At 47.7% G+C, this 16,187-nt stretch overlaps 1 long non-coding RNA gene across 1 annotated transcript in view; it reads right to left on the minus strand.

Annotated features, from left to right (window-relative positions):
- Window positions 1-2,366: 2,366 nt before the first annotated feature.
- LOC122693337 overlaps window positions 2,367-16,187 on the minus strand; it is a 34,376-nt gene continuing 20,555 nt past the window's right edge. Inside the window, exons 2-3 of the long non-coding RNA XR_006340881.1 lie at window positions 5,254-5,286; window positions 2,367-2,452 (exon numbers count right to left, since the gene is read on the minus strand). This is a non-coding gene — a long non-coding RNA (uncharacterized LOC122693337). The remainder of the gene's footprint in view (window positions 2,453-5,253; window positions 5,287-16,187) is intronic.

Genomic DNA, 16,187 nt, shown 5'->3' on the forward strand with positions numbered 1-16,187 from the left:
TGAATGAGAATATCCACGATAAAGGATTCTTTTCCCAAGTAAAGTTAAAATCCTCAGCATCAGAAAAGCTACAAAAGTTAACTCTTTGGTGAAACTCCAGAAACTTCTAAAGTCCCAGACAACTGTGAATGGTGAGCATGTACGAGAAAGAAAAGATAAGTAAACCCTAGCTCAACCTAAGGCCACAGAAAGCAAGACTTGATTAAGTAGTACTTAGATGAGTTAAAGATTAGTGAAGAGGTACCTGGATCAACTTAAGCATTTCTATATTCTCCAAATAATGGTTTTCACACTTGTAAAAAGCTATGTGTATTGGTCAGGAGAGGCCAGGTTATGCTGCAGTGACAAATCAACTCTCAAATTTCAGTGGCCTAAAGCAACACATTTTTATTTTGCCCTGTTCTGGAGGCTGGGGAGTTCAGGATCAAGGTGTGGGCAGACACAGTGTCTGATGACAGAATTCTTCCTGGTTCTTAGATGGTGGTTGTCTCCTTGCTGTGTCCTCACATAGCCTGGAGCAGAGGGAAGCAAGATTTCTCTCATCTCTTCTTACAAGAGCATCAGTTCCATCACGAGGACTCCCATACTTCTCATCTCCAAATATCATCCCATTGAGGACTGGGGTTTCAACATATGAATTTGGGGAGGACATAGCATGCAGTCCATAACACCATGGTGAAAGGGAACAGCAGGGGCAAGGGTGATCTGGAGGGTCGTTCATTGGGAATTAAATGCTCCAGACCACAATGACACCCTCATTGGCCAGAATCAGTCCCATGGCTTTACCCAACCATCAGAAATTCAGGAAGCACTATTCTCCAACATCTCTAGAGGTAGGGAAGGCCAGAATATTTGATGGATAGCACTAATGACACCACACTATGGAAACTTTTTATTCAAAGAAAATATTATGCAGGAGCCCATAATATGAGACAGGCAACTGGAGCTGCTCTGACTAAAGGTGGAGGTGGGTGAGGTGGGCATTTAACTTGCCCAGTCCCCTCCTCAGTGGCCCCTGACATGTCTCTGAGGAGCTGGGGGCAGTTTGACAACCCCTACTCTAAAACACACAAGGCACAGTCCATCTTATTTAAATACTATTCTCTATTTATTGATGATTAATTATCTTAACAAAGATTATATTTTAATGGGAAAAGTATAATTAAATGGAAAAGCACTGCTCTGTGGTAAGCCCCACTGTTTGAATGGAGTGGTTATAAGCAAAGCATTCTTTTTTACATATTATAAATGCAGACAAAATGCTCATGAAAAAATTAAGCATCTCTAAAAATAGGCCCTGGACTTTAGGCTCAGCCCAATTAAACAAAGCCTATACAGAAGTGGGTCTGAAAACATGTATCCATTTGACAACATGGATGAGCTTTGAGAAAATGATGCTGAGTGAAATAAGGCAGACACAAAAAGGATGATTCCACCCTTTGAGGCATCTAGAGTAGTCAAATTCACAGGAACAGGAAGCAGAGTGGTGGTTTCCAGGGGCTGGGAGGAGGGGAGAGTGGAAAGATGTTCAGTGGGCACCAAGTTTCAGTCTCATAAAATGAAAAAGTTCTGGAGATCTGTTGTACAACAATGTGTGTATACTTGACACCACTGAACTGTACATGTAAAAATGGTTAAGATGGAGATTGTCCTGGTGGCTCAGTGGTTAAGAATCCGCCTTGCAGTGCCTGGGATGCGGGTTCCATCCCTGGTTGAGGAGTTAAGATCCCACATGCCACAGAGCAACTAAGCCTGTATGCTACTAGAGATTCTGTGTGCGCTGCCAGGAAAGATGCCACATGATGCAACGAAGATCTGATGCAGCCAAATAAATCGATTGATTGAGAGATAGATAAATAAATTAAATGGGTAAGATGGTCAATTTTATTTGATGTCCATTTTACCATAGTTTAAAAAAAAAAAAAAAACTTTTAAAAAATGTACCAGTGCTTTTAAATTCATTCTTTAAAAAGAAAAGGGTTTTTGTTTTTTTTTTTAACCTGACCATTAGCTGATATTTGAAACACTTTTCTTTCTGTTCTATATCTCTTGTCAAAATTAAACTTAAAACTTAATGCCTTGACCATAACAATGAGAAATCTGCTAAAAGCCCAACCTTTATTTGTCGGAATCTTCACCCCTCATTGTAAGTCAAAATAACAGGTTGAACTTGTTAACACAGCTCTGTCAGGCAGAGAGATGGCTTACCCCACTGTCCACCAACCCAGGATTGCAATGGGCTTGCACCCAGAGTTCATGCAGAATCTGTACTTTCTGAGCTTTTCTGGCTGAAATGGGAAGGAGATGCTGCCATTGCTAGAAGTTACGCTTGTCCATCATCTTAGGGATTCGGTGATCGTGCTTTTGCGGGAGCTGGCCATGCTCTGGAAGTCCTCTGCCTGAAGACACAAGTGGGCCGTGGAATAGGGGCAGCATCATGCCTGGAGGGACTCTGTGGAGGGAACAGTCCTTGTCATGTGGGGGTGAGCACGTGTTGGGAGTAAGCACATGAGGACCAGCTGTGTGGTCTCAGGAAAGCGGCCTCCCCTTCAGTTTCCCCACCTGTAAATAGGAATGAAGCATGATCTGAAGACATATGCAAAATGCTTGTTGAGTACCTTACCATGTGCCAGGCACAGTGCTAGGCCCCGGGAAAAACTGATAAATGAAACAGACAAAATCCCTATTTATACCGAGATTAGATTCTTTGTTGGGGGAAACTGATATACTAGCAAACAAATAAGTAAAATATATGACCTGCTAATGGTGGCAAGTATACAGGAAATAAATAGTGTACATGTATGTATATGTATGTGTGTGTACGACTGATTTTAAACAGAGCAGATGGGCAGCCCTCACAGGGAAAGTGATACTTGAAAAAAGAAAGACTCGAAGGAGGTGAGTGAGCCATGTGAATACCTGGCAGAGAGAACCCAGTGCAAAGGCCCTGGGGCCAGCACAGCTGGATCAGAGCGAGGAGGGCTGTGTGACAAGAGCTGTGCTTAAGAAGTGACCCAGGGCTTGGGGGCAGATCATTTAGGTCAGGGGTTCCCAACCTCTGGCCTGATGATCTGTGGTGGAGCTGATGTAATAATGGAAATACGGTGCACAATAAATGAAATGTGATTGAATCACCCTGAAACCATCCCCTCCTCTCCACCCCTCTACCCCAGCTGTGAGAAAATTGTCTTTCATGAAGTCAGACCCTGTTGCTGAAAAGATTGAAGACCGCTGGCTTAGGGTATTATAGCTAATTGTAGAGACTTTGACCTTGCCTCTGAATCTGAAGAGGCCGATGAGGAACAATGTCATCTCACTCATATTTTGAAGCATCTTTCCGGCTGCTTGGTTGGGAGTTGGCTCAAGGGGGCAAGGACAGAAGAAAGCAGGCCTGTTTTGGGGAGTTTTTCAGTGGTCCCAGGCTGACCGTGAGTTGGAACAGGGTGGTAGCCGTGGCGACAGTGAGATTAAGTTTATATGACACCTGTGAAGCGCCCACTTCTGCTTCTGGTACATGGTAAGAGCTCAGTGAAGGGTGACGGAGGTTATTATTTTCAACAAAGAACATGGGTGAGCGTGTCAAATTAGGAGCAAAACTGACGCAGTGTTCTGTGTGCCAGACGTTATCGGGATAAGCAGAAGCAGGGCCAGAACCCTGGGTGACAACAGTGGGGCATCAGGGGTAATCAGAGCGACACTATTTTAGGACCAGAAAAAAGACTGTTCTAAGCTTCAAAGGCACCATGCGGGCTCTTCAGGGAGGGATTGGTCCCCATGCCAAAGCCTCCAGAGAAGCATAGAATTAAGAAAAGTCAAGGTCAGCTGAACTTAGGTACACGGACAGACGATGGGGAGAGCATTTCATTGGTCTCTTTATATGGTAGAAATCTCCCTGGGAAGTTACAGACTACATAAGAAGCACCTAACACCCGAGTGGACACTTTAATTTCTCCAAATCAACATAAAAGGGAGCAAAGTTAGAACAATTTTGGCCTTTCAGAAGCCATGATCCTTTTGTTGGGGGTAGGTATTAGGACTTCATGCCATGGGCTATGCTAGAAAGAGCTCCACTTAGAAGGTAAATGGTTTCAGGGCAACACTTCCAAATTGAGATGGTGATTGGGTCTTCACAGCCCTGAACACACATGCACACATATTCAGACTCAAGGACAGATGCCAGTTATTCCCAGGGCTCTGTAACTGCATGCAAGGCCCCAGTGCAGAACATGAAGGCACCCGAACAGGTAGACCCAGGGGTGGGTCACTGCCAAGAACCCCTGTCACAAAGCCCCTGCTACAGAAAGAAGACTTACTTCAGAGTTGTCAGGAGTGGGCATGCCATGATGTCACTTCTCTATGTCAAGCCCCCCAGAAGTAGAAAACAGCTCTAGAAAGCATTGTTGAGTGGTTCTCTGTGTGATGAAAAAAACTTCCACCTTCTACCTCTGCACTGTACAAGGTGGGTCCCACTAGCCACATGTGGCCGTTGAGCTTTTGAATAGTGGCTAGAGAAATGCAGGAACAGAGTTTTTAATTTTATTCCCTCTCAATTAATAAAACCATAAATTTAGAGAGACAGACGTGGCTGGTGATTACCATATTGGATAATACCACTCTGGATGGTTTCCTAACTTTCACCTCAGATCTCCTCCTCTCAGCTCAGTAAGGAAAGTGTCTCTGGATTTGGGTCTTAGTTTTAACAGTTTCAGGAGCCTGGAACAAGAGAGCCATGTGTCCTGTGAGGACTGCCGTGGCCCTGCAGAACTGGGGCTGCTACTAGTGGCCCTGGGACCAGGACAGGCCGTGGTGTCTCCGGGAGACTCAGGTCCTTCCCCATCTTCATCTCAAGTTGTGAGACTCAAACTGTTCTCAAAATTGAAGTTTCTTTTTTCAAAGGGATTATAGTGTTTTGTTTTGTTTTTAATCTTTTTCAAGGCCTTTGGGCTTCTAAACAAATGGGAAACCATTTAGTGAAAAAGACATGTTTTTCAATAAAAAGCCATTTAGTGAAAAAGAATATCCATAATACTGGATATTCTTCATAGGGTTTCTAAATTCGTGCCATGCTAAGGCAAGAAGAACACCAAGTAGCCTTTTTTGGCCATATTCCACATACTTACAATGTGAAACCTCAAGGCCAACCAGAGGCCTAAGAGGCAGACGCACAAACACTGCCAAGCACTGAAAATAGCACCCACAATGACCAATCAAAGGGGCTAAAGTGAAGGGTCGTGCTGCGTTTACATGACTTACCTCTGGAAATGAACATCCCAGGAACAGAATAATCTGTAAGGAATTTGAAAATGAATATATGCATGTACATATAACTTAAAATGAATATATACATGTACATATACATACATATAACAGTACATAGAACTTTACATACATATAATGTATAACAGTACACAGCCGTACTGCACTGTACAGCTGAAGTAAATCAACTATACTTCATTTTTCTTTTAAAAAAAGGAAAGAAAAAAATCACAGGAACAGAGAATTTCAACTTCCCATCAGTTACATTACCTTTAAAACTTTCAAGTTTACCTTTAAAGGTAAAGTTTACCTTTACCTTTAAAGTTACATTACCTTTAAAACTATAACCATCTACGTTAAAGTGTAAAATTGCTAGTATTACTGAAAAGTAGCCAATATCAGTCAGAGTAAATACCAAACTGGGCTTTATAAATGATGCCAGCATTGAAACAGGAAATATACATATATACATATAGCAGGAAATATCCCAGACAGACGGAAAGGGGCCTTCACTGACATATCACTTCTTTTTTTTTTTAACTGTGTTGGAGTATAGTTGATTCAGGAAATGGCAACCCACTCCAGTATTCTTGCCTGGAAAGTCCTGTGGATGGAGGAACTGGCTGACTATGGTCCATGGAGTCGCAAAGAGCCGGACACGCCTGAGTGAGTTCACTCTCACACAGCTGATGTGCAATGTTGTGTGAACTCCGGGCACACAGCAAAGCGAGTCAGCTCTGCACATACATATATACCCGCTCTCCGTATTCTCAGACTCTTTTCCCAGGTGGGCCATTACAGAGTATTGAGCAGAGTCCCCCTTGCTCTACAGGAGGCCCTAGTTTGTTATCTGTTTTGCAGAGAGAAATGTGTATGTGCCAATCCCAGTCTCCCAGTTTACCCCTTCTCTCCTTCCCCCCTGGTAACCATGCTTGTCTTCTACATCTGGGACACTATTTCTGTTCTGTAAACAAGTTCGTTTGTACCTTCTTTTTTTTAATTCCACTTATAAGTTATGTCACATGACATTTGTCTTTCTGTGTCTAACTTATCAGTTATTTGATCTCACCAACAATGTCCTGCAGTAGTTCTCATTATTCCAAGAGAGGTTTAATAACAAGCCTAAGGGTACATGGATGACAGACGAGAGCTAGAATTTTAACCAGGTGGCCCCACCCGCTGAGTGCCAATCCTCTAGGCCCAAAAGGAGAAGATGGCTCGAAATGACATTGAGACGTCGTCTTTTTTTTTTTATCCTGCTTACTTCCCAAAGACTTGAAGCAGCTTAAAGATTAAAACACAGTGCAAGAGAAGGCATTTAAGCATAACACTCCTGCTGAAGAAAGCAAAAGAAATAGATAGTTTCAGACACCTGAGCTGAGCAGATTCTAACACTTGGATATTGAATTTGGTTCTAACTTATCTGACAGCTAAGCCCAAAAGAGAAGCATATTGGGTCACACAGATTGTTGTTTTCTTGACAATAGATAGCATACATGTGCATCTATGGAGACAAAAATGTTTCCTGGAATTAAACTTAGGTAGGTATTCATCATGTAGGTCCTTGGATAAAGGGCATGGAATAACATGGAGAAACTTACTCTCATCGTTTACAAGCCGAAGGCGCTGCAATCAGTCACCTTCTTCCCTGGTGGCTCAGATGGTAAAGAATCTGCCCACAATGCGGGAGACCTGGGTTCAAGCCCTGGGTTGGGAAGATCCCCTGGAGGAGGGCATGGCAACCCACTCCAGTATTCTTGTCTGGAGAGTTCCATGGACAGAGGAGCCTGGCAGGCTGCAGTCCACGGGGCCGCAGAGTCGGACATGCCTGAGCAGCTAAGCCCAGCACAGTGCGGTGAGAGTATGAACAGGACTAAAGGGAGCTTCCCAGAGGAGGCAGGAACCCTGCCCAACGGAGCCCTCCTACACTGACCCTCCATAAAGACAATGGACTGACGCATAGGTTAGTGAAGGAGTTTCTATAGGGCGTGGAGAAGAAATGGTCTGGGACTTTGTGGGGTCCTTTGAAGCAGGGAGGGACCCAGAGAACATCAATGGTGAAGGGCCCCCATGGCCATCAGCTCTCCTAGCAATTACATGTGGTCACCAGTGGGAATATTAAGAGGAGCACGCACGTGAGAGCTCTCTCTTTGGGCAGGCGGCACCTCCGTATACGCTCCAAACAAGATATGCACATGTATATTAAATATTTATAGCCTTTGATTTCAAATAGTTGAACACACTTCTATCTCAAAGCTGAGTACTCTGGAGAACAAAAAGAACAGGAAGTATTGTTTCAGCCTTCAGGAAGCTTATAATTGAACACAGGGTGTCTCAATTGGACTATTAGCATCTTGGACTGGATAACTCCGTGTTGGGGGGCGCTGCCCAGTGTTGTGGGATGTCTACCAGCCTCCCCAGCTTCTATCCCGATACCAGTGCTACCCTCATAGCATGACAACCAAGAACGTCCGCCAAGTACACCTGGGTACAGACGGGGCATCAGCCCCTGGTTGAGGACCATCGATCGCTTACGTAAGAGAAAGAGGAAGAAATCATCCATGAAGCAGGAAATCGTTCTTGTGCAATGAATATAAATTGTTACAGTGATCCAAATGCAAGAAAGTTCTCTGCCAGTGAGGAAAGCAGAGGCTGAAGGAAACTGAGGAGGCACTGAAGCTGCACCTTGATGGATTCGATCAGATTCTTCGGGGTGCTGAAGCATCATCGGAAGAGAGGAACATTCTTCAGGGTGAAGTATCACTGGAAGAGGTAACAGCCTAAGAAAGGCCATGGGAAGGAGTGCATGGTTTGGAGGATCATTTCCATCATGTGTCCAAGCAGGAGATCCAGATCAGGCTGCACACTTGGAAGCAGAGGGAAAGGTTTGAAAATAGGCCACAGACTGGGGGCCTGATTCAGTTGTCCAGGGGGAGCTTTGAAAGTCCTGGGTAGAGGATTGTCTATCCTGCCTAAAGACAGTAACAGATGGCTGTGTGGAGACTGGGTCAGAGGGAGAGATGCAAAATGGGGAGGCAGGGAGGAGGCAGCTGTGTAGACTAAAGATCGCGAGGCTGCAAAAGCAACAGCACGCAAGCAGGGCCATTGGCAGGAAAAGCCAGGGCGGAAGGGGAGGCCCAGGATGCCTGCTGTGTGAAGCTTCCACTGGACACACACAAGCACCCTCCCAAGGACTTGATCGTAACCCCACACCTGCAGCCCTCAGAGGGTGGGCTCGCCCACGGTATCCCCTGATCCGAGAAGGACGAGCGGCCCCTGGGGACACAGGGACGGTCTGCCTTTGCCATGAGCCGCCAAGAAGGCAGGTTGCAGCTGCGTCCAGAGCTGGTGTCCTCGGGCCTGACCTGGTCCCCGTGCGGTCCTGGTCCTCCCCCGCCAATCGACCCAGCCCCCGCTTTGCTTCCCAGGGGCGCCGAGGCTCAGCTGTGCCAACCTCTCTTTGGCAGCGAGAGAACAAAGAAGCCCCTTTCCTCCAGCAAGGGCTTCAGCCCAGGAGACATTTTACAGCCTCTCTGCGCCTCTCCAGGCTCCACCACTGCTCTGCCGGGAATGGATAAATATTGATTAGCCCACAAAACCTAAGGCCTTTGATTTATATGCCCTCCTGCCCTGAGCGCTATGCTGGAGCCCGGCTTCAGACAGCACCGTGCTTGTGTGTGTGTGTGTGTGTGTGTGTGTGTGTGTGTGTGTGTGTGTGTGTGTGTGTGTGTGTGTGTGTGTGTGTGTGAACACGGGTGGGGGTGGAGGGCTGGGGCCACCACTGCCAGGCAACCTGCACCCACTGCTGTGGGGCAGGGGCCGCCTCTCCTGGGGGGCAGCCCGCAGGGCAGGGAGGGCTGGGCAGGCCCCGGGGAGGCGGCCGTGACCGCGTCACTGAGAAGTGGTGTTATGCTTGTTGTCGCAACAGAATACCTGACTACGACTCTGGAAGCTCGCCTGGAGGAGGGCATGGCAACCCAGCCACTCCAGTATTCCTGCCTGGGGAACTCCATGGACAGAGGGGCCTGGTGGGCTACAGTCCATGGGGTTGCAAAGGGTTGGACACGACTGATTGCCTGAGCCCACAAGTGACACAGGCAATAAAGAGTTTTTACAACGGTCATCCCCGTTCAAGAGGCGTGGAGACGGGCGTCTGGGACCATGGGATGCCACGGAGAATCAGCTCTTCCCGATTCTTGGCTTTGCTCCCTTGCTGTTGTTGTTCAGTCACTAGGACTCTTTGTGACCCCATTGTGGTCCTTAGCTGTTGGCTTTTCATTCTCAGTAGTGTCTTCTGGTCCTGAGAGGCAGTGGGAGCTCCAAGCCAGAAGGAGCAAGGTGGAGTAGTAACGCTCTTCTCACCAAAGGGAAGCCCCTGTAGATTTTCCTTTCTGCCTCCTTTCTGTCCATCCTTCTGTCTCGTTGGCCAGAACCAAGTCAGATACCCAATCATCGGCAAACAGAAGGGATACACCATGGCTGGCTTGGATCAATCTTGATTCATCCCTGGGGCTTGGGAAGAGGGTCTGTTTTACTCAAGACCCAGTGATCTTTGCCTGACCCAAATGCCAGGACCCATTGGCAGGAAAGAAGCAGCGGGATGGCTGTCGGGTAGCCATGAATAGGGTACCACCAGCAGCTCTCAGGAAAGGCATCGCCAGGAAGGGAAAGCTGCAGGCTTTTCCAGCAGCAAGTGCCCCCTCCCTGGAGAGGGATTCCTTCTTTATCACAAAGGGTGAGCCAGGTCATCTTGGGGGTTGCTCAGTGGTCAGAGACTACCCCCCTCACTCCCACCCGCACAGACCTGCATTGGAGAGACATCATCGGTGTAGAGCAGAGGCTTGCACTCAAATGGAGCAGCATCTGAGCCCGCTCTGCCGCCTTCTCAGTTGAGCGACCTGAGTGCATAAGGCAGGGTCCAGTAGGGAGACAGGAACCATGCCAGTTATTTCGACTGAGAGGGTTTTAAACAAAGAATTGTTAACTAGAAAACAGAGAGAGTTTAAAGAAAGAACACTAATATATCATAAGGGCTTCCCTGGTGGCTCCATGGTAAAGAATCTGCCTAATAGCCAGGACATGGAAGCAACCTAGATGCCCATCAGCAGATAAATGGATAAGGAAGCTGTGGTACATATACACCATGGAATATTACTCAGCCATTAAAAAGAATTCATTTGAACCAGTTCTAATGAGATGGATGAAGCTGGAGCCCATTATACAGAGTGAAGTAAGCCAGAAAGATAAAGAACATTACAGCATACTAACACATATATATGGAATTTAGAAAGGTGATAACGATAACCCTATATGCAAAACAGAAAAAGAGACACAGAAATACAGAACAGACTTTTGAACTCTGTGGGAGAATGTGAGGGTGGGATATTTCAAAAGAACAGCATGTATATTATCTATGGTGAAACAGATCACCAGCCCAGGTGGGATGCATGAGACAAGTGCTCCGGCCTGGTGCACTGGGAAGAGCCAGAGGAATCGGGTGGAGAGGGAGGTGGGAGGGGGGATCGGGATTGGGAATACATGTAAATCCATGGCTGATTCATATCAATGTATAACAAAACCCACTGGAAAAAAAAATAATAATAATAAAAAAATAAATAAATAAAAAAAATAAAAAAATTAAAAAAAAAAAAAAAAGAATCTGCCTGCCAATGCAGGAGATGGGGTTCAATCGCTGGGTCAGGAAGATCCCCTGGGGAAGGAGATGACAACCCACTCCAATATTCTTGCCTGAGAAATCCCATGGACAGAGGAGCCTGGAGGGCTACAGTCCATGCGGTCCCAAAGAGTCAGACACTACTTAGCAACTAAACAACAAAATATATCACGAAGGTAGCAACTTTAGAAAGTGGCTGCACTGCCCCCTCCCTGCCCCGGCCTAGGGAACCAAGAGTCAGAGTTAGGAGCCTCTAGAAGTTTGGAGAAGAGGCCCTGTGGAGCTGAGGTTCAGATCTGGGAGAAGGGGGAGCTGCTTGGCAAGCACTGGGGAAGGAATGCATTGCGTCTGCTTCTGCAGTGGTTGGAAAAACCACAAACTGGATTTAACCGCTGCTGCAAATAGCAACCACTAAGCAGAAGAAGCAAGGAAATCCTCAGAAGGCACTCAGGAGGGTGCAAGTAAGTCCCTTCTCTGCTCCACCTCCCAGCTCCCAGCTCCCTCTGCTGCTGCTGCTGCTGCTAAGTCGCTTCAGTCGTGTCCGACTCTGTGCGACCCCATAGACGGCAGCCCACCAGGCCCCCGTGTCCCTGGGATTCTCCAGGCAAGAACACTGGAGTGGGTTGCCATTTCCTACTCCAATGCATGAAGGTGAAAATTGAAAGTGAAGTCGCTCAGTCGTGCTGACTCAGCGACCCCATGGACTGCAGCCCACCAGGCTCCTCTGTCCATGGGATTTTCCAGGCAAGAGTACTGGAGTGGGGTGCCATTGCCTTCTCAGCCAGCTCCCTCTAGTGCCCCCTATTGGTAGAATCTACCAGCGGCAGTTGCCAAAGGCAAAATAAACATGGCTTCCTGAGTCCTGCTCCAGCATCATAAACCATGGGCCCCTGGGGTGACTGAGCTAACAGGAAGTGACTTAACTACAGACAATCATGGCAAGTACTTTCCACGTCATAACTTAAGTTCATGAAATTGAATGACCTTGGCTGTAGAATGGAGACAATATTGCCCATCTGAAGATCATAAGCTATAAGTTCCTTGAAGAGGGCATATTTGTTTCTGTGCCCACCACTATTTTTCTAGCTGCTAGAACAGTGCCTGACCCATCATGAGCATCTGAGGATAATGGTAGTATTTGTCATGCTATATTATTACTAACAAATGTGAATTCTAAAGCCTAGATTTTTAAAACAGGGCTTCCCTGGTAGTTCAGTTGGTAAAGAATCTGCCTGCAATGCAGGAGGCCCTGGTTCGATTTTTGGGTTGGGAAGATCCGTTGGAGAAGGGATAGGCTACCCACTCCAGTATTTTGGGGCTTCTCTGGTAGCTCAGCTGGTAAAGAATCCGCCTACAATGTGGGATACCTGGGTTCCATCCCTGGGTTGGGAAGATCCCCTGGAGAAGATCCCCTGGCTACCCACTCCAGTATTCTTGCCTGGAGAATTCCTTGGATAGAAGAGCCTGGTGGTCTATAGTTCATCGGGTTGCAGAGTTGGACACAACTGAGTGACTTTCACTTTCTTTTTCAGATTTTAAAGCATTATTTTTAATTTTTTTAAAAAAGTGAATGGATCTGTTCAAGATTTGTAAGTCACCGAACTAAGTAGGTGTCGGAGTCAACAGTGGAGCCTGAGGACTGCATTCTGATGAGGACGCTGCACTGGCAATGGTTTTATTCTTTAGAAAAGGGACTGGGATGTAAAATGATATAGCCATGCAGACAAAAGGCATTATCTGCTTTCCTAAGAGGATGTTTGTTCATCCGTTGCCAGCACTGGTGTCCGGCTCTGCTGGTGCTGAGGCTGAAGGTGTGTGGCCCCAAGTTCCCTTGGGGGGAAAGGGTAGATTTCCCGGGCTGGATGTCTGTCCCTCATGGTGCCTGAGAAGGGATTTGTCCTTTCAGTCTGGCTCCCAGGCACGGATGTACTCTGCCAGGCTCAGCCCCTGTTGCTCTGCATCCTTCATGGACATTCCTGCCTCCAGGCCAACAGCAGCCTCCGGACGGACCCAGGTCTGGCCTCCTCGGACTATGCGGTGAGCTCCCTGGCCCATGGGACAAGTCCAGATTGTCTCAGAGACTGCTGGACTTTTGCTGGGTTGACTGTAGGTAACTTTTCCTTCTTCCTCTGTGAAAGAACTTCAGGGGAGGAAAAATTGCTGGATAATCCTGGGACCTCTTCCTAGGGGCTGGGCAGCGGAATTTGTTCCAGCTGATGCGAAGGAAGTGGAATCCAAGCTGCAGCCGCTCTCACAGACAGTTCTGGCCGAGGCCGCCCTGGGAGTGGAAGCAGGGCCTGGTTCACCTTCTCTGGGGCTCAGGGGGCCTCGCCCAGCAGGATTCAGCCAGCACACCCAGCCACATCTCCTCCTGGGTTCAGGGAGGAGCTTTCCCAGAGATATTCAATTCAAACTCAGCATGTTTCTGCCCAGGCAAGGAGTCAGGAAATTAAAGCTGGTTCCTCTGTCTCTGTCAAAAACTAAATAATTAGAGAGGTGAAAATCAGTCACATCTGGGAGTAATTGGGAAATGGACCAGGAGAGGACAAATGGAAATGGAAGGTGTGGATGAAACCATCTCCATCACCTTCTTTGTCCTAGACACGGTCTTTCCACCTATGTGGTGATGGCACATTGAACATTCCACAGAATTCCAACACTGGACAGAGGGAAAGAGACTCTAATGGCCTAGGAGAAAATAAGTTGCCACCCAAGTCCTGTGTCCCCAGGGTCCATGGCTTCCTGGGCCTTCTACAGGAATAAGGTACTAACTCCAGGGAAGGGCCAACTAGGATCCCTCCCAGACACTGTTGCAAAAAGGGAACCCCTGAGTTGGGATTTCAGAGTCTCAGGAGAGCCCTCTAGCCCCAGATCTCACAGGGGTTTCTCTGTCCCCAGGGTCTTCTCCACATCCCTAGCATCAGGCATCAGGGAGACGGACCATTTCTCTTTTCTTTCCCATCCTCCTGGCTTCTTTTCCCAGAGCTGAGTGTGGCCTTGTCATCCCAGCTGCATGAGCTAAAGGGCCTGCCAGGCCAAGGCTTGACTTGAGGGGACATAGTGAAGGGCTTCTTAGTAGGGGAGCCAGGCTGTGAATCTGATTTTTCTGGTTCCCAAGTCATCTCAGCCCTAAGGAATGGTGAGATGTCTACGATCCTTCTCAAGTGATGGGGTGGTGGGCCTGGGGGGCGGAGTAGACCTTTCCATCCTCCCCCCACCTGCCCAACTTCAAAAAGGCAGTTTCACTTGTATCTGTGATATATACTGGGGTCATGGTCATTCACTCATTCAGTAAATAATTATTGAACACTCAGGCATGTTGCAAAATATCCTGGTAGAATACAGAAGTGAAACCAACAATATCCCCACTATGGAATTCTCCAGGCAAGAATACTGGAGTGGGTTGCCATTCCCTTCTCCAGGGGATCTTCCTGACCCAGGGATCAAATCCAGGTCTCCTGCTTTGCAGGCATTCTTTACCATCTGAGCCCCCAGGGAAGACCCAAGTCTTAGCTGGGGAAATAGAAAAGAAACAAGTGAGTTAACAAACACATAGTTTTAGGTGGTGGCCCACAGGTCAGGCTCTATAGGAAGTCGACTCTGAGACAGAGGTTTGCAGGCGTTCTGGGGGAAGCAGGTATGACGCATGTGAGGGGTGCAGGATGGGCAGGGGGAAGAGTTGATGCACTTGGAGAAGTCTCACCCCGTCCTGCAGGGCTAGCTCCAGAGCATGGGACAGTAAGTGGAGTAGGCTCAGCTGAGACCAGAGGACTGGGCGTTTGTGACCCCATAGGACCAGCCACTGAATATAGGCTTCTCCAGGGAGTGGGCATAAAACATGGGTGAAGCTGCTTCTTTGGGCAGAAGTCAGAGCCTGGAAAGTGCTCAGTGTGAGAGCTGTTGGCAGCTGACTAGGGACCAAATCAGTGAGTGCCTCCCAGTCCTGACTGGGGAGCTGGCGGCACACCCCAGCATCCACTACAGGAGGGGCCCCAAAGTTCCAGAGAGCAGGAGTGAGGCAAGGGTGAGGGAAGCCTCCCTGAGGGGTCATTTGGGCAATGACTCAATTGCTGTGAGGAAGTGAGCCATCCCAAGTCAAGGGCACCCATGGCTGTAACCGCGGGGCCCACAGGGAATGCAAAGCAGAGAACAAGCTTGGCACATTTGAGGAGTAACAATAAGTCCAGTGTGTCTGGAGCCAAGAGAGTGAGGGGGAGAAGGGCTCAGTGAGCGAGGTGCCAGGAAACCGGATGGTAGACCCCAGTAAGGGGTCTGGATTTTACTCAAAATCCGGCAGGAAACACTAGAGCACTGTGAACAGGGGAAATCATGATCCAGCCACATTTTCACACATGTTACTTCACTGCAGAGAGAATGAACGTACAGACACAGGAGTGGGAGCAGGAAGACCATGACAGGGCAGTGATCCAGGTAAGAGAGGATGCCGGCGGTAAGCAAGCTTTCAGGGGTGGGGGTCCTGGCTTGGAAGTGATGGGTCTCTAGACATATTTTGTTGGTGGAAACAGGCGTTTGAGAAGAGAGGGCCTGAACAGGAGAGGAGGAGCCGGTATAGACAAGGGCTGCTGCTGCTGCTAAGTCACTTCAGTCGTGTCCGACTCTGTGTGACCCCATAGACGGCAGCCCACCAGGCTCCCCAGTCCCTGGGATTCTCCAGGCAAGGACACTGGAGTGGGTTGCCATTTCCTTCTCCAATGCATGAAAGTGAAAATTGAAAGTGAAGTCACTCTGTCGTGTCTGACTTTTAGCGACCCCATGGGCTGCAGCCTACCAGACTCCTCCACCCATGGGATTTTCCAAGCAAGAGTACTGGAGTGGGGTGCCATTGCCTTCTTCTTAGACAAGGGCAGAGCATTAAGAATTCCATTTGGACCTTTTATGTTTGAGGTGTTCATTTCATACCCACACAGAGAAGCTGGTATATGGATATGTTTACCTGGAGCTTGGACTTTGTGAGATTTTATTTGAAAATAAACTTAGTATTACTAACATCACAGAGGATGAGATGGTTGGATGGTGTCATTGACTCAATGGACATGAGTTTGCGCAAACTCTGGGAGATGGTGAAGGACAGAGAAGCCTGGCATGCTGCAGTCCGTGGGGTTGCAAAGAGGTAGGAAGGACTGAGGGACTGAACAAAAATCACACACACACAGAGAAAACCACTACATCCTACTGACCAGTCTCCAGTTAAATTTTACATGCTGTAGAAATTCAGCCGGAGATTCTATAGGAAAAT

The sequence above is a fragment of the Cervus elaphus genome, chromosome 5 (genome assembly GCF_910594005.1).
Source record: "Cervus elaphus chromosome 5, mCerEla1.1, whole genome shotgun sequence".
Lineage (NCBI taxonomy): Eukaryota > Metazoa > Chordata > Mammalia > Artiodactyla > Cervidae > Cervus > Cervus elaphus.